The sequence below is a fragment of the Carassius gibelio genome, chromosome A2, assembly GCF_023724105.1.
Source record: "Carassius gibelio isolate Cgi1373 ecotype wild population from Czech Republic chromosome A2, carGib1.2-hapl.c, whole genome shotgun sequence".
Lineage (NCBI taxonomy): Eukaryota > Metazoa > Chordata > Actinopteri > Cypriniformes > Cyprinidae > Carassius > Carassius gibelio.
Genome location: NC_068372.1, coordinates 21,432,041 through 21,457,307, shown reverse-complemented (window position 1 = coordinate 21,457,307; position 25,267 = coordinate 21,432,041). Strand labels below are relative to the sequence as shown.

Below are 25,267 nucleotides of genomic sequence, written 5' to 3'. Positions count from 1 at the left end.
ATGTGACTTTTCACCTATACTGGCCTTTCAAAAGTAAAGGGAGGCCAAAGAGGCGCTGTAAAAACGGTAGTATTATTGTAGAACAGTGATGCTTTCAATGTCGCAACTGTTAAGTTATCATACAATTTTAAAGCACAACATTTATATGACTAAAAGATGAAAACTGGAAACATTAAAATAAAAGTTAGTCATACATATCTTCATAGTAAATAAATAATGCTAAAATTAAACTGTTACACAAGGTTTGTTTATTTATTATTTTTTAATAGGTGGCACAACCTCCTTTGTCCCTGAGGGAAAATATTATAATGTTTAGATAATGCTTCCAGGACAAGTAATTCTTGCAATTCAATCAAATGTAGACAATGTTAGTCTGATGACATATAAATCGGCATAATTGAAAAGAACAATCTTGAGAAATCCAAATGTTTATGGGAAGTGCAGCTCTTATCTCACACTGGTCCTGTTTCATCGGGCCCTTTTTACTGTTGAGCCCTGAACGTAAAGCCAAATTATTAAAGATTTGATATTTTTTGCTATAATTATTTTCTGAAAACCGTAGACATTAAACCCAGAGGCTTTCCCTACATCATGAGAACATTTGAGTAATTCGACTGGGAATTTTGTTGATATACAGTTCAATGATTTAGTAGAGACCAAGCTATGGAATTTTCTTTAAATCTTCCTTAATCCCTTATAAGCAACAGAACTCAGGACAAGAGCAAACTGTAAAATGAATCACACCTGAGCCAGTCAGACTGACAACTGGGCTTTGGGGCTTATGGCTATGGCAGACATAGACTTCCCTACTGAAGAAACTTTTTTTGTCACTGTTCAATCACCTGGATAAAAGTAAGAGACTTTAATGTAAATGTGTAATGCTCTATTATGTCTTATAGGAAAATAATTCATACATAGAGAACAAAGCATCCATCCATCCATCCGTCCAAATCACTTCACTTTAAACTATCTACTTTAGATTAATTACTAAAATTTACTGAATACTGTATGTGCCACAAAAGAACGCTAAGTTAACTGAATGGTTGTGTGTAGTCATATATTCCTGTCACAGTGTGGCATCTTATTTTTATCTGTCGGAGCTTGAGGGTGTGTCTAAGAGGCTCGCTCTCATTTTATTTGTGGCACTGGACCCTGGAGCAGGTGGCTCGTTAATGCCACCTCCATCCTGCCTCTTACTTTATGAGTGGCAAACTTCGCACAGAAGGGGTCTGACATTACACAACCAATTTCACCCCCACACATTCTACAGAAATACAGTCTGATGAAACAAACAAACAAACAAACAAAAACAATCTACAAATATTAGCCAAAACAATGCTAGTTTTGAAATCACAAAGATTTTAGTGGAGTAGTTCACCAAATAAATTTTTATAAAAAACTGATGAAAGTCACTCTTTGGCAATTGTTTTCTTCATTGGACCAGATTTGGAGAAATTTGGCATTACATGACTTGAATGTCCAAACAGATGATAAAAGCATCTCAGTACTCAGTACCACACAACTTCAGTTGACCAATTAACTTCTTGCAAATCTGTATGGTTGTACAAAATAAATTCATAATTAAGACTGAAGACTGGAGTCATGTGGATAACTGCAACATTTTTATCAGGTGTTTCAGCTCTGATGGCACCCATTCATTGCAGAAGATCCATCGGTGATCAACAAGTCATGTAATGCTACATTTCTCCAAATCTGTTCCGATGGACAAATAAACTCATGTACATCTTGGATGACCTGAGGGGGAGTAAATTCTTGTAGCAAATTAATTAGATGAGCTAATTCTTAAGCAGTCCAAAAATATTATTGTCCCTTAAGTGTTGAATTTTGAAAAATGTCTTTCCTATGGTCTAGTGTTTTCTCTAACGGAGAAGATTAAAGAGACTACAGAACTACAGAGAGATTGCAGACCACTGAAGAGAGCATCACCTCTCTCTCTCATGAATCTTTTTTTTTTTTTTTTTTTTTAAACACGCCGCCTTCAAAGTAGAAGTCAGACCAGGTCACGCAGACATCTCTGCATTTCTCCTCATATGATGGGCTGATGGGAAACTTTTCTTTGATTGGAGATCTTGGCAATGCCAAGCAGCCCATAGCCTTTCTAGAAAATGTGTGCCATCACACTGAATGACGAAGAGGCTCAATTATTAAATATGACAGGGAAGACCACAGGGCCCTTTAACTGTGCACTTTTCCCAATTTCCTACTTTACTTTTGAACAGCACATGTTTCTTGCTGGGATTTTTCTTTCAGCCACTTAATGGTTGTCCACATTGTAGAACCACAATCAGAACTGACAGTGCAGTGAATGTTGGGAACACAGCTGTTTTCAACACTAATAATAAAAATAAAAAAAACATTTCTCGGATTACAGTACTGTATGTGACACGGAAGACTGGAGTAATGGGTGCTGAAAAATTAACTTCACAGGACCATCACAGGAATGATATTACAATATAGAAAACAGTTATTTTTGAATGCAGAATTGGTGAGCATAAGAGATTTAAAAAATATTAACTATAATTTAAATTTATGCATTAACAAGTTAAGAAAAAATAGAAAAAAATATGAGATTAATCATGATCAAATATTTAAATCGCTCACTGTTGTTATTGTTAACTAAAATGTAAAAAATTTGAACAACTTGAAGTACTAAAATTACTAAAATAATAAATGGTAAATATAAAAAACAAAAAATACAATGACTAAAGCACATACAGTATCAAAATTACTAAAACTTAAAATGAAAGTTGAAAATCTAAAAAATAAAAGCTAATTCAAAAGACAATGAAATCGACTGACAGCTGTATAGTTAAAATGTCCCTAAATTCTCCCTGGAAACTAACTCAAAATGTAATATTGTGTGTCAAGCTAAGAAATTAAAGATTTTTTTCAAAGATTGGTCTGCAAATGTTCTGTTTCAAATGAATGAAAATTATGCTGTTTTTATGTAATGGAAAAACACATGGTGAAAAGAGATATTGTTATAACTAAGGAAAGAACAATTGTATAATTATTGCTTGAATTTCACATTTAAAAAGCTGATGTAAAATCCTGTAGCGTATAATCCCTGTCCCTTGTGACTTAAACAGCATTATCTGCTTTGTGGTAAAGGCTCTTGTTGCTGATGATGAGCATTGACCTTCTTTAGACCTCCTTTAGAACTATGGTAAGTTATACAGAGAGTTGTGGTTGCTAAGCACAATAGTATTATTATTAATTTTTTTTAAATAAAATTATTTTTATTTTAAAGAGACAAAGTTAAAGAAATTTACAAAGTTAAAGAAAGATTTTAAGAATGCAAAGCAGTTTATTCTCATTGCTGAAAAGAGCTTCACCATCATTTGGTGAGATGACATATTCTCGTTCTTTAAAATAAAGAATCTTCTGAATCTTCTGAAAACTTATGATGAGCTCATTTTCACCTGCAGGACACATCATCCATTCATCATCCATTCTTCAGGGAACACAAATACACCACTGATTAAAATGTCAGGGCCGAAAACATGAATAAATGTATTTCATGATATCAGATAATTATGGCTTTTCCAGATGTTCAGGTGACATGACTTCAGTGATTTGTAAGCAGTAACCTGATAGTGCTGGTAACTCCACTGTGTCCTGTAGAAAAATTCTCCTATGGTTCAGTAAATGCTAGTTGTGTTCTTAAGCCATGAGAGGAAAAGCAGAGGACTTTAAAAACAGTACTTGCAGAGCAGAGTTGTGATAAAGACATGTAGCCCACGTGACATTAGGGCATCAGGAAGTCAACAAAAGCATTAACCTCTCGCCAAGATAACAGTTCGGAATTTCTATTGGCTTCGCATTGCATTTGGAAAAACCTTGTTGAAAATGGAAAGATAGCAAGGAATATTACTGTGCACCATCTCTTTAAAAGCTACAGTGCCAACATGATGTAAACAGTCTCTAACTGGTCTTAAAAAGTGAAAAGGCCATAATAGATGAAGCTGGATAAGCTAACTTTGAAACCGCGACAATGTCTGCCTGACACAGTTTTAGTCGAGAGTGAAGACTTCTGATTTCTGAGCAAAATAACAGACACAAGGCTTCAGTGAAATCCTTTTATTTTTTCTTTCTCTTTTCTCATATTTTCAAAACATCCAAGTCAGTTTTCTAGTTCACATTAAAATGAGAACAAGTTTTCACAACATAAACAAAAGTCTCTTTGCATCAGAGCATGACTCTGTGTTTAATCATTCATTTAAAGTGTACTGAGTGGCAGATCCAGGCAGACAAATTTCTCAGATCAAAATTCACTTCTCTATCACTCATCAAATTTCTCTTGGTTCCACTTTATGCTTAATTTAACTGTCTATAAGCGGGTTACTCTATTTCCCCTGCCTGTTGTCAGTTGACACATGCTTAAGTAGTCTGCACATTATAAGTGTATAAGTATAGGTCAAGTTAGTTAAATATTTTATGCAGTTGGAATGTCAAAGACTGATTTTTTTAAAATAGATTCATCATATTATTTAACTGTACACTCTTAAAAATAATGGTTCTTAATTGCCATTGATACTTCCTTGAAGAACATTTAACATTTAGGGAACATTTCCATTCCACAATACAGTGGAAAAAAAGGTTCTTTAGATTATTAGAATGTTCTTTATATTAAGCAAAACAGTTATTTTAAGAACTGTTCACTGAAAAGTTATTTGGAGAACCTAAAATTGTTTTTACTGGTGTCAACTGCATTGTTCATTGTTCAACTATTGTTAAGCTACGGTTATGAAATAGTGGAAACACTTTATTTCGATATACAGGTGCTTCTCAATGCATTAGAATGTCGTGAAAAAGCTTTTAAAATTTAAATAAAATGTATTTCAGTAATTCAACTCAAATTATTAAACTTGTGTATTAAATAAATTCAGTGCACACAGACTGAAGTAGTTGAAGTCTTTGGTTATTTTCATTGAGATGATTTTGGTTCACATTTAACAAATTATAATACTTCATAAGACCAATAAAAAAAAAAACATTTTTAGTGAATTGTTGGCATTCTGGAAAGTACTCAGTACTTGGTAGGGGCTCCTTTTGCTTTAATTACTGCCTCAATTAGACGTGGCATGGAGGTGATCAATTTGTGGCACTGCTGAGGTGGTATGGAAGCCCAGGTTTCTTTGACAGTGGCCTTCAGCTCATCTGCATTGTTTGGTCTCTTGTTTCTTATTTCCCTTTTGACAATAGCCCATAGATTGTCTATGGGGCTCAGGTCTGGTGAGTTTGCTGACCAGTCAAGCACACCAACTTTTGGTGCTTTCGGCAGTGTGGGCAGGTGCCAAATCCTGCTGGAAAATTAAATCAGCATCTATAAAAAGCTGGTATCCAAAACATAATGGACCAACACCAGCCGATGACATTGCACCCCAAATCATCACAGACTGTGGAAACTTAACACTGGACTTCAGGGAAATTGGGCTATGAGCTTCTCTACCCTTCCTCCAGACTCTATGTCCTTGGTTTTCAAATGAAATACAAACCTTGCTCTCATCTGAAAATAGAACTTCGGACAACTGGGCAACAGTCCAGTTCTTCTTCTCTTTAGCCCAGGTAAGACACCTCAGGAGTGGCTTAACAAGAGGAATACGACAACTGTATCCACATTCCTTGACACGTCTGTGTGTGGTGGCTCTTGATGCCTTGACCTCAGCCTTAGTTCATTCCTTGTGAAGTTCACTAAAATTCTTGAATCAATTTCGGTTGACTATCCTCATGATGCTTTAGCTCTTTCGGATGGTTTGACATCTTTTTTCCTTCCACTCAACTTTCTGTCAATATGCTTAGATACAGCACTCTGTGAACAGCCAGCTTTTTTGGCAATGAATGTCTGTGGCTCCTTGTGAAGGGTGTCAATGATTGTCTTCTGGACAACTGTCAGATCAGCAGTCTTCCCCATGATTGTGCAGCCTAGTGAACCAAATCTTTGCAGACATTTTGAATTGATTAGTTGATGTGGCATATTCTAATTTGTTGAGAATTGGTGGGTTTTTGTTAAATGTGAGCAAAATCATCAAAATTAAAAGAACCAATGACTTAAACTTCTTCAGTATGTGTGCGTTGAATTTACTTAATACATGAGTTTCACAAATTTGAGTTGAATTACTGAAATAAATGAACCTTTCACAACATTCTAATTTATTGAGAAGCACCTGTAGTCGACTTTAGACATTCTATAAGCAACTACAAGTAACTTTGCAAGTACATGTCGACTAACTCTTATTAGTATTAGCATTAACAGAAGTTTTAGTAAAATGTCTATTAGCAGACTGTCCACTAACACTCTAATGACTGGTAGTTCACATGTAGTTGCAAAGTTACTTATAGTTATAATGTCTAAAGTGGACTTGACAGTAGTTGAACTTCTTTAAATCATGATTAACTTGTAACTTCAAAAAGTACCATTTCAAAGCAGTTTCCGGGTCTTAAGTCTTCCCTTGTTTGACAAGATGTTTTCAGCTGGCTGGAATGTATCTGGCAGCAGGTTAGTAGAGTTCTTCCTTTATTTCAAGTTTGTCTAATCTAGTGTTGCTTTGTCACGTCTGAGAGAACATGCGGAGCAGTTCCCCTAATAGGCAGCTACGCCTCATCCATCTCTTTATCCCTCTCTGCAGAGACCTCTTTCTCTTTCTCTCTTTTTCTCTCTCTCTGTGTTTCTCAATTTCTCTTACTTCGACATCTATTTTTCATATTGATTCCTGTGGTCTCTTATGCTTGCACTGGCTAGACTGACATGAATAGATGTCTGTGTTACCTGTACTAGGAGCCATACTATGACTTTGCAAGGTGAGTGTTACCCTCAGACAGACACAGACACAGGCGAAGCATTGGGGGTTCTGTAACCCCTATTTATGCAGGTTAATGTGCAAACACCTCGATGTAGAGACCCCTTCACACATGCTGGCCTCAGCCTGGTGCACAAATACCCCGGCGAGAGAACTCAGCCCTGCAACATCACTATTCTGTTCTCATTATTCTGATGGTGCCTGCCAAATTGCCTTGTCTTTCAGGATCATTGGACACTGTTCATTTCCAGCACCTGCGACCCAGCGCGTTTTACTTCTCAGCCTCCTTCACGCTCACACTTTCAGAGTTCCCAAGGCAACATAAATTTAACTGTGTTGGTACATTAGGAAACCATGTTTAAAGAAGGCACAATGTGAAGGCCACACACCTTTCGACCAAAGGAGCTGTTAGCTGCCTCTACTCTGTCTCCAAGACATATGCATTTGTTATTCCATTATTGGGAATAGGAATTTGTTATTCCATGTAATTGCTGAAATTAATGAACATGTAGTTCTTGAAACTGTGGTTAATTAATTTACTATACTGATATATTGATACTCCAAGTTTCTGTAAATAAAAAAAGTTTGAATCATATCATATCATATCATATCAGTATATTGTTCTGAAATATGGATAAACCATAATATTGTTTTTTTTTTTTTTTAGTAGTCTTTTGTTTATGGTAGTATAGGCATAGTATATATGTATATTTTCAGCTGTCCATTTGTCCTTTCTCTGTTTGTGCCTGCCAATTTCTTGCATGAGTGAATTGTGAATAGAAAAATGTGTTTGACTTAATTTTATGCTTGAGTTTTCATGTTCATTTCAGAACAAGGTGGGAAACTGTTGAGTGAAGACCTGGCTTGGAATTAGAGTTATACATAATCTAAAATCAAAAATATTCAAAAGGTGTGTACCGTCATGATGGTACTATTCTAAATGTAAAAGGGAAGACTAAGGAGTGTTTTCAACCACTCTTATGAGAAACCGGGAGGTAAAAATGCATGTCATCAGACCAAATCCTTCAAGTAAAGGGAAAGAGATGTTCAAAGACTTCATTTACATTCTAGAAGCTCCCCCGTGCACAAAATGTCAATCCAGTCCCTCAATCCACTCAGGCCTCAGAATAATTGCTCATAAAGTGCTCCACTATTCTCAGCATGCAGTGCTTCTAGTTCAAGAAAACCGCCATTCAAAAGTCAGACAAAATTCCAAATGGAAGAAATGGCTTTCATTTAATTCACGAGCTGAAACCAGAATAGATTTGCTGACACCTGACAGGATGTTGAATTTGAATTTGAATTGAACTGTCAGAAATAGGAATTTACTGAATACAATTCAAAGAAATGCAATATAGTCACATAAGACATAACAGAGAAATTTCAAAACAATGAACATAATGAACTTTCAAAACAATGAACATAATGAACAAATATATTCATGAGATTTAAATAAACAAATATATATCCCTAATATGCCACCCCACAACTAATTAAATAAACTAATTCAAACTGTCAAAACAGCACCACAAACTATCACATTCTTTTCAAAATTCTACCAAATATTTTGAGTGCATTTTAGCAGTGTTTTTACATTTTACTGTAGTCTACTAAATTAAACTAACATATAATTAAATATATAGACTATTCAAATCAAGTTTCAAAATAAGATGTTCATGAGTAAATCATACTGAAAAATTACTATTATTATGGTAAAGAATATAAAAAAAAAAAAAAAAAAATCACATTTCACATTTACAACAGTCCTTAAATTCAAATTTGCTACCTCAACTTAAATTCAGGAATTTAATTGGAACTTTTAAGACATTTTCAGTTTAATTCTTGATGGCACATAACCCTGCTGTTGACATTTCAGGCTTGTTTTTCTCTTGGTTGTCTTGAAAATAATGCACAGGTGTTTTTGTTTTGTTTTTATGCCAAAGGCTTGGTTAGAGTCAGACACATCATGATGATTTCTGGCAGTCCGAGCACAGTTGCACAACCCATTATGACCACAAAGCAATAACGATTCACAAATAAAATGTAATTCCTTAACAGGAGTTTTCTGCTTTTGTTCTGGGTTATGCTTTGAATCGTTGCATCACTGAGAACAACGAAAGTCCTGTAATAATTGTGCAGAGCGAGTTTGGCAAGATATTAATTAATAAATCTTTCACAACTTTTCTGATATATCTGAAGCTTCTACTTCTCAGTGTTTGTGGTGATATCATTGCCTTTGCTCTCCCTATAACACAAATAGTTTCTCTCTCCTATATATCAATGAATCAAATAATTTATCAGGGGTCATGTTTGACAAAGAGCACAATTTCCTCTTTCCTTTAAGTGCAACCACCTCTGAAAGAGCTATTCTCAACAATCCTTCTATGAAGAATATTTACCTTTCATCTATTTCCCCTCACAACCCTCTATTTATTTTACTCCCCAAAATGACAGTTATTGTTGCACTTTCATAAAAGACAGAAACATCTCTGTTCTAAGATAGACAACAAAACACAAGCTAATTTCAGGGAGTATCAGAAAGAGAATGAATTACCATGTCAGAAAAAGCTTGAGTATTTTGATGCTTTGTTTCCTTCTGAACTCTGACAGTACACCCAGTCACATTTAAATACTAAGTATATTTTCTATGTATGTAGCACCGCTTTGTCATGTTATCATTATTTAAAGTGCAGCTTTATTGTGTGTCCTTGTTCAAGGGTGACTTTTCCCTCTTTCTTGGCCTTTATATCAGATTTAAAACAATATGGCTTATTTACCGTCCCGGTATATAATATCTGATAGGATAAACTTTATGTAATTTCACTGAAGAAACCATATGCGGCATAATTTATCTGGTTTCTGATATATATCATTGAGGTTTTAAAGTAAACATAGTGTGGTGGATTGAGATATCCACATTTAAAAGGAGGGAACTTCACATTTTATAGAAAGAAATAACTTAAAAGTTTGATTAGTGAAGTTATTTTATGAAATTGTATATTTTTCTTAAAGCTGCAGTCCGTAATGTTTTTTTGTGTGTGTTTAAAATGTACAAAACTTATAAAATAAGCTAATATACCATGAATCCATTTTCCAAACCGTGTTACTGGCTTGTCCCGAATCACTATGTTACACCTATAATAAGCGTTTATATTAGGACTGTTTAGACTAGTTTGGGTAGGCACCGTTGCGGAGTAGCCCAGCACATGCGTGATTCTAATAAACATAAACAGAGAGAAGTAGCTCCGGCTAAAATTTTCTTCCGCAAGACGCACACAGTTCTGTTTATTGACCGCTAAAGCACCAAAAGTTATGGACTGCAGCTTTAATGTAATATGTACATTAGAAAAATAAACGCACTTTACAGTAACTGTGCCATCCTAGAAAAAATAAAAGGGAAAAAAATTTTTTTAATTATAAAACACATTCATTTTTACATCACAGATATAATTTACAATAATTCCGTTTTTATTTTATGTTTGGAACTATAGCCCTGGTGAGCATATGAGATATATATTAGACACATTGGTGTAAGGTAGATCCTGTTAATAAAGTGAGAAGCATATTTGGGATATACACATCCTTCTTAAAATGTAATAACTCAGTGATGGTCCAAATATTCACACCTTTTGTTTTCAGCACTGCCAAATAACCTTAAGTATTTGGTCTCTCTAATATATACACATTTATTGTATGTATCTATGGTTGTGTAAGCTGTCAGAAGAGATAAAACTTTAGATATAACATGAAGCATAAGGAAAAAGACAGGACTGTCCCAGATGGTATACCTGATACTGACAGATACTGAGACGCTGATGGATTAGAGGGTGAAATCGGACATGCATTTCAGATTATATGACTCCCACACATTCAATATTGAGTAGCTTGGGTTCAGATTGATCAGGGATCTTTCTGCTGTTTTTTTTTTTTTTTTTTGGTCGCTGGATTTTGATCTTCCCCTGAACTTGAAACATATCTGTCTGAATAACATTGCAAAGTCCCGGAGCCTCCACTGTCAGTTTTCACTTTCTCAGCCATCAATATAAAAATTTATAGATTATTTCATGTTTATATAATCTTAGAGAGACACAGGAAACACTTGAAAGTATCTCCTCTAGAACCTGATTAATTTCTTAAAAGTTAAAGTAAGGATGGTGGTGAGATGCCCTGTTGCAATTGGCACACTTATATTTAGGGGGCTTAAGCTTCCGTTCCTTTTATGTCAGCTCCTATAAAAGCTGCCAGGAAAAAAAGATACATAAATCTGCTGTTTGATCTCTCTTTATGTTTGCCGGAAATAAATCAATCAATTCTGCCACAGGAAGGTATAGTAAATATAACCGTGGGAAGGCATATGCAAGCATGCACTTGAGAATTCAGCAAGCAACGTGTTTTGTTATTGAATGAATCAGAGTTTTTGAACAAATCGAAAAGATTCCAAATGTGGGTCCACCTCTTGCATAAGAAATATTGCCTATTCAGGTACACTTGAGCCCCAAGAAAGATTGAAGTCTTAGAATACATCTTGTTGTCTTTGTTTACGAGTGACCCTGGTAACAACAAACATGTTTTAGTTGTACATTATGAAATTTTATGAATTATTTTTTGGACATGCTAATGTCAAGGAAATATATACTTTTCCAAACATTAAGGGAATGCTACTTTTGATTGTTCTCTGAACATTCTGAAACACATAGTCCCATTAAAAAAATTATAAATAAATAAACAACAACAAAACATTTAGAAGGTCTGAGAACATCATTTGAAAGGTTCGATAGTTGATTATATATCTCTGTGTTGTGATTAGTGTAGTGTAGTGTAACATGCGCCTGCCATCCTTCATTTATGACTCATATTTTAAAGATGCTATTCTTAGAAGATTCAAACTAATTAACTGATCGACAACTGTAGGCAGCATGAGCAAGAGTTATCAGTGTCACCCTAAAGTGCACTCTTATCCACAGAGACCTGTGACCTGGTATCTCTCTTAATTCAAGCCATGCTAATGGCTCATTAATATGAGAGTCATGGGGCTGTCAAAGACATGGCACAGCACAGAGCTAAAGGACACTAATCCACATTGATTAGAGTTCTCAGATCAAAGGCTTCCTGCGCTGTCACTTCACCTCTATTCTCTCTTAGGCCCTGTCCACATGGAGACGGAGTTTACCCCAATCCGATCTTTTTTTTCCTCGTCTCAAGAAATATCCGCGTCCACACGAAACCGCATAATGATGTAGTATACATGCCAGACCAGTATGTGGCGCTGTAATTCTGCCACAGAGATACACTAAAAAAAGAGAAGAAGACTTGGACTATGCTCATAAACCTTGCGTGTGGTACACAAACGAACATGGAACAATACATTTATTAATCAGTGTTAATGTTAGTTAATATAAAGACAATCGTTCAGTGTTTGTTCATGTTTTTGTTGCTGTTACGTGACGTAGAGGTGTCTGACTAGGGGGGAGACGTGGGCTGATGACGTCATCGTTTCAGAAAATATACGGGTTATCCGTCCAGACGAAAACGCAAAGACGGCGTTTTCAAATTTATCCACTCCGGGACCCGGTTTCAAAAAATAGTGGTTTCACCTTATGAAAACGCCGGATCCATGTGGACAAAACGCCTATCCGATAAAAAATGTGTGCGTATTCACAGAATCGCGTCTCCGTGTGGACGGGGCCTTACCCACTCGTGTCGCAATTAGGAGCCCTCTCAGAGTTTCATTAAGATGTTAAAAATACCAAGTCGCCTCCCCCTCAAGGGACCTAAACACAGAGACTCAAAAATCCTCATTTACCATTGTAAGAAACAAACCGTGGCATCTCTCTGAACATTTCAATCAGGTGGAAATGCAGTGTGTGATAATGAGCTCATCATCCACCAGGGATGAAAAAAGTACATTTAAATAGCAAGAGAGAGGGTTTTTTCTTCTTCTTTTTGAGATTGCATATAGACTCTAGTCAAAAAACTAAAAACAAAAAACAAATCTTAAGTGGGCTCAGCAGCAATAATTACAGGCTTTAAGTAAGGATTTTAAGTTTAAGTATTTTTAAAAATACACATTTGACACAGATAAGAGAGAAAACAGGAAATTATAGGAAATTCAAAAACACTGCCTCTTATTTATTTCAATTTTTATAAATAGTTATAAATCAAATATCAAAGCAAATTGTCATATTGTGTATGTGCGCGTGTGTGTGTGTGTGTGTGTCCTGGTGTTCCCTATGTTATAGGGATAGTATAACACCAGTAATTTTTGACCTTGTGGGGATATATATTTTTTTTGTTCAACTGCGGAAATAAGCTTATAAATCCTATACAGGATGATTTATTTTTTTTATTTTTTATTTTTTTAAGATCTTTAGGGGTGGGGTTAGGGAAATGGGATTGAAATTCCAGTTTGTACAGTATAAAAACCATAACATCTATAGAATGTTCCCACAAAACATGGACATACAACATACATGTTTGTGTTTGGAAGAAATACAGCTGGGAGAGATATATTAGCTCCCACATACTGAGTCTTATCGTACCTTAAGTGCCTGTGCTGATGCTCTTCCTGTCTCACCACACAGAAGGATAATCTGCACCTGGAAGAAAGAGGAAGCACATCACTGAACTGAGCCATACATATGCATTCATACACACTCCCAGCAATCATTCATAAATTTACTTGTGAAAATAAAACACATCCATGAAACAATCATACCATGACAACATTAGTCTTTTTTAGTTGGGTTCTGCAAACCCTGGGATCTCAAATCTCAAAATCCACAGATTCTAAACAAAAATCTTAATAAACAATAAATTATATGTTATATGATATCATGAAATACAGTATTATATAATACTATGAAACCCACTTGTTCAAATACACTCCTTCATTTAAGAATGAATCAAGCGACTGTATTTTTGAGTAAGTCATTGAATCATTCACTCAACTGATTTGTTCAAAAAATATTTATTCAGGAATGAAACACTGATGTGGGACAAGTCCCCTCCAAAAATCAGGCCAAACTGTCCCCCTCATTTTTTTATTTTATTTTATTTATTTTTTTTGAAGAGAGAAAAATTGTCTTAAAGCATGAAATGATTGAGATTGCCAGTCAATCAAAGAAGGTGGGCTTTACTCTTTACAGAAGCCGGACATGATATCCAGTGCACCTCTTTAGTTTTAATGGTTAAAGAATGTGAGATAAGCTGTAAGTAGATAAACACTTCAAATTTGACAACCGTGTTATGATAGATATGACCAATAGTAATACACAGTGATGCAAACAACTAAACTTTTTGGTCATAGTTCAGTGTTTTTGATTAAAAATAGCCTTTATCACGATCTTTTAGGTGATTTGTGTAATTTTTTATTGAATGTGACTAGACAAGAAACATTAAAAAGCCATTTTTGAAATAAGATTAAGTGAATGTTTGCATATATAAAGATTATTATTATTATTATTATTTTGCAGATAAAATTGATTATTTTTTTTATTTTTTTATTCCCTGCTTATTAGAAACTATATTCCTTAATCTAAAAAAGTAGCTGTTAATATTATATTAAAAATGTAAATGTAACTCAAATTCTTGTTTATTGAATTGCTGTAGGCTAGAATAATTCCTACTGATTTGATCAAAAGCTATTTTCTCATCAGTGTTGCCATAGACATTGCATTTGTTCCTTAGGGAGACTTGTTGTTCACCAAAATAAAGCCAATTTATTTCTGGCTTCACTTCAGCAGTGAGGTTGAAAAAATGTGAAATATTATGGTATTTAATTTTGCTTTCTGACCGTATAATGATGTCATTACAGGGATGGCTTTAGGGTAGACTGGGGTTTAACCCTGTTCTGGAGGAACGTAAATTAAGTGTACACTTCCTATAACACGATTCTGGCCATATGCATATGGATATCTATGGAGTAGACCACGGTGCACATTTCCCCTGTGGACATACCATGTCTGAACTGATTTGAATATTTAGTCCTTTATGCAAACAATTCAGGATTTGTGTACTGTGAAAAAATAAATAATGAAAAAAAATATAAATAAATAATAATATACAAATAATGCTGTGTCTCTTCCCCCAGAGGAAAAACTACTGAGGCATCTTGGGAAGAGCAAGTAAGCAAACTTTATAAATGTAAATAACTTCCCAGAGAGCAATGGATGCAGGAGGAAGGCCGAACAAAAATAGCGCTGTGTAGGCACAAAAAAATGCATCCACAAAATGAATACATGAATAAAACAGCATGCTCTAAACAAATATGTTGTATCCATTCAAAGGTAGGCCAAATAATTTATGTGAACCAACAGCTTTCCAGCTCTGACAGATGTCGGTGATCATTTTTCTGGCTCAACTTCCATCACTATTAACAACATATGAAGTGCTACAATCAACAGTGTGGCCAATTCATTTGCAGTAGCTTTTCAATTATTTTGCTCATAAAAATAAATGCAAAAAAAAAAAAAAAAAAAAAAAAAAACATGAAGGACCAATATGAAACTTTATTATTATTATTATTTTTTTATCAACACTTTTCCTTCACTGTTTGAACAGGATTTTTTTTATTTTTTTTTTATGATTCATAAGGTTCACTGTATGCTGCCACCCAAACATGACAGAAGTCCAGTGCCTCACATCCAGTCCCTGTGCTGGAAGTTATGTCAGTGAACCATCAGAGAAAAGGATATGACACCAGTAGTCTGTGAATCACAGCAGAATCACTGTAATTTGTTATCTTTTGGAAGATCCCATTTCCGATGTGTTGATGCAGCAGATAGATTCCCATACCATAAACATTTATCCTGTCACTAGAAACTGTTGTCACACTTTTTTTTTATCTTTCTGCAGAAAAAAACAAAACAAAAACAAAAACCCAGCATTGAGAAATATTATTTGAAGAAGCCACGAGTCATAAACTCTTAAAACAAAAAGTATGAAAATATAAATATAAATAGACTGTTTACATGTATTCATGTCAGAATTAATGTATTTTGTCTAGTGAAAGCAATGTCTGCATTAGTTTGAGCCCAGCTAGTCATGGACAGTGAACATGGATAATTTGCCAGGAATGATCAAGTACACTTCCTGATAACTATTTTACTGATTATAAAATGAGTATTCCTAGTGTCCTCATGTCAGAATATTTAAGTTAAATTATCTTTTTTTTATCGTCCTGCAGGTAACCCGATGAGAGTATTTGTCATTCAGTTTGACAAACTGAACTTAGTTCAGCCAATATAGTTCTGTCTGTCTGTTCTTACTGTCTGTCTGTCTGTCTGTCTGTGTCCAGAATTATCTTTAGTAGGGATGCACGATAATATCGGCACAATATCGGTATCGGCCGATAAAAGCTTAAAATGACCATTATCGGTATCGGCCGATATGAATATTTCTGCCGATGAGCCAAACCGATATTCTCCAAGCGAAATAATTGACCTGTTTTTCAGATGTGAATGTCTGTCTACATTTGTAAAATAATAAATTTATGGTAGAATCAGTACAGAAGAGATACATGGATTTCTCTTCAGTAAAATTAAAGTTTAAATATATCAGTATATATTTGTATATATATCGATATCGGTATCGGCATCGGCCAAAATTATTTTGAAAATATCGGCATATCGAATATCGGCCAAAATCCAATATCGTGCATCCCTAATCTTTAGGTTTTATAATGTTCTCATCTTATTATCTAAAATAAATTAAAGGGTGCCATTGTCTTTTGCACACTGAATTGTGACGTTTGTATATCTCATTAATACAAGGTCACTATCAAGATAATGTTACAATTTTATGCAAATGCAAGATTTATTTATACACTTAAGTATACGATTTCAAATTGATGCACATTAAATTAAGTCAGCTAAAAACTGAGGAATAACACATTTGTTAGGTTTTACAGTGATTAATTGAGTATTGTCACTGCTTGAATATTCCACAGTTAAAATACGGTAATGAAAATGGCACATGTTGTATATATTGCCACAGCTGTGATTTTAGAAGTGAAAAATGATTTGCATATGGAATGGTGATGTTCAATTAAATCTGATTAAAATGAATTGCTTGTCTTGGAATGAAAAATGAAAATGCAGTTTTGCTCAATGGGTTAAAGAAAAGGGTGAAATCTCAGCTCCCGTTCCTCAATGACTTCCTCAATGACTGTATTTAAATGTTAGATTTAAGAAGTCATCTTTTTGTGTAGTTGTGCCATGGTCCGTTTCTTTTTGTAACTGACATGTCATGTAACTGGTCCTCAGCCTTACTCTGTTTGGACAGCAAACTTACTTTACTTTTGGTTAGTAAGTCTAATGGTTAGAAATGATAAATGGAAGTGTCCTCTGTTCCTTTATATAGATGATTAAATAATAATGAAGTTATGAGAATGAAATTGAATCATCAGAGCAGCGAATTCAACAGGTTGAATAATGTCTTTTGTTACATTCGGGTATTTGATTAATCTATCGTCACACCCTCCCATTTAGAAATGTCTCCAGCAAAAATGCCTGATTCAGCATTCTGTCTGCAACCATTGATAAAACCTGTCAAATTATAATTAATATTACTTTCATGGCTTGGGTTTTTATGATCGACCCTTCTGATAATTAATTAATTCACCAGTTACATGTTGTGAATAAGGAATATGTTTCCTGTCTAAGAAAGTGGGTAATATTCATCTTCCGCACTCTCTTTAATCCAACACAATGAATCACAGGATTTTCATTTCTCATTAATTGGCAATTCCTTGTAAAATGGTGTTAAAATAACACAAATAACAATAAAATAAAATACACATGCATACATACAACTGTCCTTCTGTCTGATGAAGTCAAAGAGTTTTTATGTGTTGAGTAACATTGAGCACATTGGTAATGCATTCGCAATGAAATTTCACTTGCTATCTTCAGCCTTGAAGAAAAGCAGACAATGTTGAAAAGAGCTTTCATCCTAGGAAGCTGGATTACTTTTTTCTCTTTTGCTAGGGCCTCAGGATCTTTTTGGCGTGCTTTTATCTTTAACGTTTTTCTGAAATGTGAGACTGAGTTGAAGTAGCGCCCTTCGCAAAGTGTCAGCCTTCACCTGGTGAAGCTATGACATCAAAGAAAGCCAAAATGGTTTTAAACTTAAAACCTGAAAAGTAGAAAGCAAAAAGTTTTGACCTGCTCTTTGCATACTGACGAGAGTGCACTATTCAGTGTAAGAACAGAGCAAACTTCGTGAGTACACAGGCTTATTTTGTTCTTCTATTGCATTCATCAGAAAACCCATCAAAAGAGTATAAAATGGCCTAGAAGTCTAAAATGTGAAGGGGATTTGCAGTATCTTATTAAAAGCAGTTGTATGCCTTGTGGCTTAAACAAAATTAGTTTTTTTTTTTTTTTGTCTAAGGAGGTCAGAATCCTTCTTCCGTCATTTATCACATAATTTAAATACATAAAAGCACAAGTGTGGTTTTATCTCTCACAATTCAGCAGACAGCAAATCTGATACTCATTTCTTTATGCAAATATACTATTCTAATAGTTTAACTCTACTAATTGTTTATAATAAAAACTGTCATACTCACAGAAATTAAAATGAATTTATCGAAATGCATCTTCAATTCAAATCCTAGACGACTATGACTAATTAAGCGAAGCGTCTTCTCATAGGATAGGAACATGCAGTCTCATTAATAATTAAATAGACACATCATCGATGTACTATAGTCCATTGCCACGTCACAAATTGTGACGTCTATGCAAGAAAGATTTTAAACCCAGGAGATGAAAATAATGCAATTTTTTAAATTTATTTATTAAATTAAATTAATGCTAACATTGTCTTCTATGGATGTGCAACACAAACACTAAAGTCTCAGAACAAGTAGTCTGGGGTTTCATGACTCTTTAATCACTCACCCTCATGTCGTTCCAAACCCTTATGTTCGTTCATCGTCAAGAACACAAATTTAGATATTTTTTAGGAAAATACCGCCGCCATTCACACGAGTAAATATTGATATCAATCAAAACATGTCATTATGCAACTCACACAATACCTGAGTTTGTATTCAAAGAAATGTCAGTGAGGCTTGAACTGAAATGTTTGACCAACAGAATATGCAAGGAGAGCAAATAAGAGTTAGTAAGATCCCTACAGAAACCTACAGAGGAATGAAAAGCAAAAGACCTGACATAGATTGCCATCAGGTCGGCACAAAGCAAGAGAAACTGTGAGAAAACCGCAGAGATGGGACCAAGTCACACATGTGCAAGTCTCAAGTAAGTCTCAAGTCTTAACCTTCAAGTCTCAAGTAAGTCCCAAGTATTTTTTTCTTGGGCAAGTCAAGTCAAGTCAAGTCACAAGCTATGTCAAGTCAAGTCCAAGTCAAGTCACCTTAATATTGTTGTTTTACCTGCAGAATCTTATCTTAATAAAGTTAAAAGACAAGATATAAGTAACTGTAAGTAAATTAAAATAATTTGGATTTGCATTGTAAATACTCATGTTCAGTAAAATACATCATGGAATCAAACAAAATTGTAACTTCCTAAAATTATTTATTTTTCACTTCTGCCAACAGTGTTTGAAATGTTTTACATTTTCAACATTGAGTCCATAAAACAACAGCTAAACACCCAACAGACTCCTCTCTGAACACCTCTCTCTCTCTCTCTCTCTCTCTCTCTCTCTCTCTCTCTCTCAAACACAGTTTACATACAACATTAAACTTTGTTACATTTCTCCTCTCTCTCTCTCTCACACACACACACACACACACACACTCTCTCTCTCTCTCTCTCTCTCTCTCTCTCTCTCTCTCAGTATAGAATATAAATATGACTTATTTTCAGTTGTTTCATACTTTTTTGTTATGTACAGTACAGACCAAAAGTTTGGACACACCTTCTCATTCAAAGAGTTTTCTTTATTTTCATGACTATGAAATTTGTAGATTCACACTGAAGGCATCAAGGGCTATTTGAGCAAGAAGGAGAGTGATGGGGTGTGTATATATATATATATGTGTGTGTGTGTGTGTGTGTGTGTGTGTGTAATGTGCACTTCTCATGATTGGGTAATCGCGGCAGCTACATTTGTTTTTCTGATTAATTGTTTTGCTCTATGAGAAAGACAAGGGAACAAAATATTCGGGGCTTATGCCCCCTTAGCCCAGCCCTAGCGCCGCCCCTGGAATGCGTTTTTTTGACGGCCTGCTAGCGGATCATTAGGGGCCGTTCACATCACGTCTTTTGCGCGCGCAAGTTCGCTATTTCCAATGTAGGCGCGCGGTATGCGCGCTCATAATGGAAGGCACCGCATCGAGTTAAAAACATCTAAACTTTTCAGAATGCCGCAAGCGCACCGCAGGTCATGTGACAATAACTAACCAATCAGCTTCATCCTTTCCCGTATCAACGTTGAAAGCTCAGCTAAGATGAAGGAACAGCTGTTCATAGCTGTATATGGATTGCCATTTTGAAATGAATTTAGTAGCAGAGCTACTGCGAGCGATTTTTAGTGCTGCAAATCCATTTATCCTTTGCTGAAATTTCCGCGTCTCCATTGAGAGAGAGCGTGTCATGGATGCTTAGCAACGACAGACGCCCCAGGAGCACTTCTGCCCGAGTATTTTGGAAAGAAGGAGAAAGCGGCGCACCCAGCGTTTTCCACGCGTTTTTAGGCGCGAATTATTGAAGACAAAAGCGATGACCCTCGGTACCTCTCAGGCTGACATGTTGATGTGATGTGATATCTGAGTGGGCGTGGTGTGTGTAAGGTAGAGAGGGCATGACTGATGATAGTGTCCTGATCCAGTCACGACGCTATTCTCAGCCTGCGCTCCAGCTGAGTAATCAACTTTATTTAAAAAAAATAATTTATATATTTTATATTCAAACTGAAAACATTATGTGATTAACACTCAAGTCATTCAAGTCATCGTGTCTCAAGTCAAGTCAAGTCCCGAGTCTTTAACTTCCAAGTCCGAGTCAAGTCTCAAGTCCTAAAAATAGCGACTCGAGTCGACTCGAGTCCAAGTCACCAAGTCACAAGTCCCCATGTCTGGAAAACCGTAACCCATAATCTTCAGTCAATCTCTATTGAGTTGTTATTGCATTTTGATGGTCTCTAGAGAGGTGAACTATACCTTCAGTTTTACATTTTGGGATTAAAATGTCAAGTTTAAACAGGATCAGTTTTATTTTGGCTGCTGTGAGATGATTTATTATATGCTGAAAAAAAGCTGGGAATGAGGTGAATTTTTTGAGAGTTTCTACTGCATATATTGTGCTCACTGATACAGACAGGCTGCTTGACAAAAAAAAATTGAGAGTAAAATTTGCTGTGAACATGGCCTGAGGAAACCATTGATGCACACAGATACTAACAGTGTGGGTCGCAAAGAGGAAAAGCAAGTACAAATAATCTTCTTTACCATGAAGAGTTCAGATAGTTTCAGAAAATGTAAGTCCTGCCCTGTCTTAGAACATTAGATCTACATGGCCTCAGGACTACCAGAAGCTTTAGTAAATGCTAATTAAAAACTATGAAACGATCAACTGAACTGCTCTGTGCTCTTTTAAAGTGCATAGAGAAGCAATGGGATGCCAGATTTGGACTGACACAGCAACCTCTCCTCTATCCTTTATGCCCTACTCGCACTCTTGCTCGCTTCTCCACAACCTCTGGCTTTCACAGCACTCCTTTCTGTCTTCATGGCTTTCTCCTTTCAGTCTCCCTTGCCTTTGGTTTCTGGTTGTGCAAAGGGTTTTTTTTTTCTTTTTTTTTTTTTTTATAGTGTTTTGTGATGGAGCCTTTGGAAAGCAACTCCCCAGAACTCTCTGGGGTCTGACTGCATGAAAACCCATTTTGGAGCTGGGTCTTATAAGAGCCTGGAAAATGAGGGACAGCAACCGAGTGTTCTTTGGTTGGACTCTGAGGTTCTGGAATCAGTTATGTAAGTCACCTGCGGTTCCACATCAAAGGGTGATACTGTACACGAAGAGAAGAGTGTCTAACTTCTCTTCTGTAAGTAAGGACAAGCTCAATTGTTATACAGTGTGCTCTAGTGTGAGTTACTAACTAAAGGTAATGACACTTCACATTTTTCAGTACTGTGACAGTAGTTTTCAAAATAGCATACTGTAGTGACAAGCTACTTTTACCAGTACAGTAAAGTATTGAAATGAATTAAATTGCATATGCTACTTCACAGTCAGCAAGCTCAAGGAATCTCCTAAATTATCCTCTGATTGATTCAGTGAATGAATGCATTATGTTTACTAACAACAATGTGCATATTACTGCCACACTGTTAAAAAATTACTGTAAATTTTACAGTAAAATACTGGCAGCAGGGTTGCCAGCCAGGTACTGTAAATTTTACAGTAGTCGTACTGTAATTTAATTTACAGATTTTTCCTGTATTCTCAATTACAGTAAAATTCTGTAAATTAAATGACAGTAAGACTACTGTAAAATTTACAGTAACTGGCTGGCAACCCTGCTGCCAGTATTTTACTGTAAAATTTACAGTAATTTTTTTATATTTTGTATACTGCATTTTTACAAAAAAATATATTATATACTACATTTTTAATACATTGTATATGGCATTTAACAATTATTTAAATAGCAAATGCACACTTTCAAGTAGTTTACTGTGCAAAGCAATTCTTTGAAAAAAAGCATATGTGTATTTGCTATATTTAAAGTAAGTAAAATGATAGCATACAATATATTTTCCCTATTGCTGACTTAACTTTAACTGCATAAAGTGTTATATAATGCATAACTTAATTCACCAAAAAAATATAAAAAAATAACATTTTTAAAATCTAAAAAAAAACAGGTCAAAATGTTATAAATCACTTTCAAATTTACATAAAAAAATGACATAAAAAGTATATTATTTTGAACTCATTTTTATTTATTTTAAAATTATTTCATTTTTTTTTAAATGGATATGAAATTTTGGCATGATTTCTTTTTTATTACTTGGAACATAATGGCCATCATGGACCTTGACACAAAGAAATATTCAAACTGCGTTATAACCGAAACATGACCAACATGGTCATATTAAAACAGTTCACCCAAAAGTGAAAATTCTGTCATTTCTCACCCTCATGTCATTCCACACCCTTAAAACCTTTGTTCATCTTCACAACACACATTAAGATATTTTTTTATAAAACCTGATGGCCCAGTGATGCCTACATTGCTAGCAAGATCATTTCCCTTTCCAATGCCCAGAAAGGTACTAAAAACATATTTAAAACAGTTTATGTGACTACAGTGGTTCAACCTTAGTGTAATGAAGCAATGAAAATACTTTTTGTGTGCCAAAAAACTAAATAATGACTATTCAACAGTATCTCGTGATGGATGACACTGCTTCATGAAGCTTCAAAGCTTTATTAATCTCTCAGTTCAAATCAGAGCATATCAAACTGCCAAAGTCACATGATTTCAGTAAATGAGGCTTCGTTACGTCATAAGTGTTTTGAAATTTCAATGGTTCGTGTGACTTTTGCAGTTTGATACACGTTCTGAGCAAATGATTTGGCAAAAAAAGTATTCTCGTCGCTTTATAATATTTAGGTTGAACAACTGTAGTCACATGAATTGTTTTAAATGTTTTAGAGGCTTTCTGGGCATTGAAAAAAAGAAATGATCTTGCTAGAAATGCACGCTTCACTGAGCCACATCTTAATGTGTGTTGTGAGGATGAACGAAGATCTTACGGGTGTGAAACGACATAAGTAATTATTGACTTAATTTTCATTTTTGGGTGAACTAATCCTTTAAAAACCACAAAGACATTTTCAGATAGCTATCATCATTAAGGAATAGACCAATATTGCCAAACAAGTCATACAAAAAAAAGTGATGCATGACTGACCGGAAGGAGCCGCGCACTTGCAGAAGTCATACAAACTTTCCATCAAACAGATAAAAATCAACCAAATAACAATTATGCTCCAGATGAAGTTCCATTCCAGGATTCAAAGTGTGACTAGAAATATTGAAAAGAGTAAAGAGGACAATACATTAGATATATTACAAAACATAATAATACTTTCAGAAACAAATAGGGGGAGGACAGATACAGTCAGAGACAGATACAGGGATGAGAGGTACAGTCAGAGAGAGACAGAGGGATGAGAGGTACAGTCAAATGCAGATAGAGAACAATAAAAGGAAGACGCAATCTTGGTGTGTGTGTATCCTTACATTTCAGAAATTCCATTGGAATTTGCACAGAAGAGTGGCAACATGTGGGTTGACTGCCACACATTTTCTTCTGTATCACTTGTCCTGTTTTTATTTCGATGGCACTTTTCCCTTGGCTTTGGGTCCTCTCTCTGGATTTATGCCCACAAAGCACCTAAAGGGTCATGAAACAGACAATATGTAATTAAGAGCGGTTTTAGGACCTCCAAGAAAGTTGGAGATGTCCACTAATAATAAAAAAAAAACATATTTAACTCAATAGCTTGCTGGTGTTAAATAGGGAGACAAATATATTCTCTTCTCGAGTTAAGACACATTGTTTTAAAGGCATCAACAGAAATAACACTGATAACATAACATTATTAAAAGGAATGTTCTGATATAACTTATCTATAAAATGCTGGTTCTGAAGTTGTTAGAATTCAACCATTACCTTTGAATGAACTCCAAGGTACACACTGCTTCCTCCTGATACTCAAGATTAAACTAGTAATAAGCAGCAAACAGAGTGGCAAGGCCGGACAGGAAACTGGGCTGAGTGCCCTCACACACCACCTCGCCTTCAATACTCAGCATCCAGTGCCCACTTGTCAAAGTGTCTCCTAAAACAATCAATATCACAATAGTAATTAATACCTATACCATTTTTTTTTTTTTTTTTTTTTGTATTTCAGATTTTTACATTTACATTACATACTATATTTAGTAGGGGTGGGATAAAAATGTGATTCTTAAATGTATCGCAATGCATAAGCAGACGATTCTGAACTGATTCACAAATGTCAAAAATAAATTTTCTAAACGTTAATTAATGTAATGTTGACGGAAAGTAAAAGGCGGATCTCTGAAACGCGGAAGTCGATGCGCGGACAGTCTGTGACATGCACATAACTGTGTGTATCCACTGGCGCAGAGCAAGCGTTTTGAGCCCTGTAACGTTACTTGAGCGTTTTCAGTCCATTTAATGGAAGTTGAGCTTCCATAGTTGTATATGGTTTGTGGTGGATCGATTATGCAGCAAAATGCCTCCTAATGTGAAACAGACTGCAAGCACTTTGTTTTTTTCTTCCTGAACCTTCTGGTTGTTCGTTTATTTGAAATGACTCGAAAAAAGATTCGTTCATTTTGCTGAACGAGACTCAAAAGTCCGATTCGGTAAAATGATCCGAACTTCCCATCACTACGACTGATGATAAGATTCAAGTCATAGACGCAATAAAACA

General features: G+C 35.3%; 1 protein-coding gene across 2 annotated transcripts in view; it reads right to left on the bottom strand.

Moving 5' to 3' along the window:
- The window catches only part of LOC128030896 (tenascin-R), a 116,805-nt gene that overhangs the window by 43,811 nt on the left and 47,727 nt on the right, over positions 1-25,267 (bottom strand). For both annotated transcript variants that reach the window (XM_052618978.1, XM_052618982.1), the window contains exon 2: positions 13,361-13,417. The gene's annotated coding sequence lies outside the window, so the exon portion shown is untranslated. The remainder of the gene's footprint in view (positions 1-13,360; positions 13,418-25,267) is intronic.